The sequence below is a fragment of the Carlito syrichta genome, unplaced genomic scaffold (genome assembly GCF_000164805.1).
Source record: "Carlito syrichta isolate Samal-C Ts95f unplaced genomic scaffold, Tarsius_syrichta-2.0.1 Scaffold304305, whole genome shotgun sequence".
NCBI classification, from domain to species: domain Eukaryota; kingdom Metazoa; phylum Chordata; class Mammalia; order Primates; family Tarsiidae; genus Carlito; species Carlito syrichta.
The window spans coordinates 182895-185293 of record NW_007248401.1 but is presented as its reverse complement, the minus strand read 5'-3'; the positions used below and the strand labels follow the sequence as shown (position 1 = coordinate 185293).

General features: G+C 42.9%; 1 protein-coding gene across 1 annotated transcript in view; it reads left to right on the top strand.

Annotated features, from left to right (window-relative positions):
- Positions 1-2399, top strand: part of PDIA3 (protein disulfide isomerase family A member 3) — a 24762-nt gene that overhangs the window by 3890 nt on the left and 18473 nt on the right. The gene's annotated exons all lie outside the window — the stretch shown is intronic.

Below are 2399 nucleotides of genomic sequence, written 5' to 3'. Positions count from 1 at the left end.
TGTCGCCCAGGCTGGAGTGCAGTGGCATGCTCACAGCCACTGCAGCCTCGACCTGCTGAGTTCAGGTGATCCTTCTGCCTCAATCTTCCAAGTAGCTGGAACTACAGGTGTATACCACCACACCCAGCTAATTTTTTTATTTTTATTTTTTTGAGTTGAAGTCTCACTGTGTCACCCAGACTGGAGTGCAGTGGCCGTTCCCGGCCATCCCAGCCTCAACCTGCTGGGCTTCAGCAATCCTTCTGCCTCAGCCTTCCAAGTAGCTGGAACTATAGGCGTGCGCTACCACATCCGGCTAATTTTTGATTTATTGTAGAGATGCAGTCTTGCCAAGTTGTCCATACTGACCTCGAACCCACAGGCTCAGGCAATCCACTCACCTCGGCCACTCAAAGTGCTAGGATTACAGGCTGAGCCACCAAGCCCGGCCTAATTTTTTTAATTTATTGTAGAGACAAGGTGTCACCATGTTGCCCAGGCTGGTCTTGAACCTCTGGATTCAGGCAATCCTCTCACCTCCGCCTCCCAAAGTGTTGGGATTACAGGCGTGAGCCACCATGCCCGGCACAAAGAAATTTATTTAAAATTTACAAAACTAGCTGGGTGTAGCGGCTTGTGCCTGTAGTCCTAGCTACTCTGGAGGCTGAGGCTGGAGGATTGCTTAAGCCCAGGAATTTGAGTCTACAGCAAACTGTGTGTGTGTTTAAAACTATTTCATAAACATTAGAATGACTGCTGTCAGAAAATAACATGTGTTGTTGAGGTTGTAGAGAAATTGGAACCATTGTGACTGTTATTAGGAATGTAAAATGGTATAAGCACTATGGAAAATAGTATGGTGATTCCTCAAAAAATTAAAAATAGAATTACCATATGATCTAGCAATTCCACTTCTGGGTATATAGTAAGTTCTCACTTTGTCGATAGATTCTTGAAACTGTGACTTTAAGTGAAGCAACACATAAGCCAATTTTTTTCTCATCAACACTATGGGAAATGGCATTATTCTAGGACTTGCTGTATATCATTTCACTCAAAGTTACATTTTCCAAGAACCTGTGGACAATGTTAAGTGAGGAGTTAGTATATACTCAAAAGAAGATAGTATACACCCATTTTCATAGCAGCAGTATTCACAGTAGCCAAATGGTAGAAGTAACCTGAGTCTTTACCAGTGGATGAATGGCAAGCAAAATGCTATATACATACACTGGAAGATGATTCACCCTCAGGGAAGAAAATTCTGACACATGCTGCAACATAGATGAACCTTGAAGACATGCTAAGTGAAATACTCCAGTCACAAAAGGCAAATACTGTATGATTCCACTTTCATGAGGTAGCGCAAATAGTATGCAACAGTATACAGAACTATCTACTTAAAAATAGTGAAGATAGGCCAGGTATGGTAGCTCATGCAAGACCAGCCTAGGCAACAGAGTGAGACCCTATCTCTTTAAAACAAAAAGGTTAAGATAGTTAATTTTATGTTACATATATTTTACCATAATTAAAAATAAAAAGTCAAAAATACATATGGATAAGCTAAATTCAATTACAATAAGAGTATTAAAGAGACCGGGCGTGGTGGCTCATGCCTATAATCCCAGCACTTTGGAAGGCTGAGAGAAGACTGCCTGAGCCCATGGGTTCGCAACCTAGACAATTTTATTAGACCTCATCTCTACAATAAATCAAAAAATTAGCCAGACATGGCACATGCCTGTAGTTCCAGCTACTTGGAAAGCTAAGGCGGAAGGATCGCTTGAACCCAGTAGGTCGAGGCTGCAGTGGCCCTGAGCGTGCCTCTGCACTCTAGCCTGGACAACAGAGTGAGACTCCAACTCAAAAAAAAGAAAACGAGCATTAAAGGAGAAAAATAAACTGGATGATGTGATAGTGTTTGAAGGTGAGAGTATTACTAATCAGGATAGTCAAGGAAGTAACCTGTGCCCTAAGACCAGAATGATAGGTTCTCCTCAATACAGGAGAATTAAAAAAAAAAGAGTTTTGCTTGGTGACTAGCATCTGTAATCCCAGTACTATGGAAGGTAGAGGCAAGAGAATTGCCTGAGCCCAAGGGTTCAAGACCAGCCTGGGCAACTTGGCAAGACTTCATCTCTACAATAAATCAAAAAATTAGCCGGATATAGTGGTGTGTGCTTATAGTTCCAGCTACTTGGAAGGCTGAGGCAGAAGGATCACCTGAGCCCAGCAGGTGGAGGCTTTGGTGGCCCTGAGCATTCTGCTACACTCCAGCCTGAGCAAAAGAGTAAGACTCAAAAAAACAGAAGAAGAAGAAGAAGAATAGGAAGCAACTAGCAATAAGATCTTGGCCAAGCCGGGCTTGGTGGCTCAGCCTGTAATCCTGCGCTTTGGGAGGCTGAGGTGAGTAGATT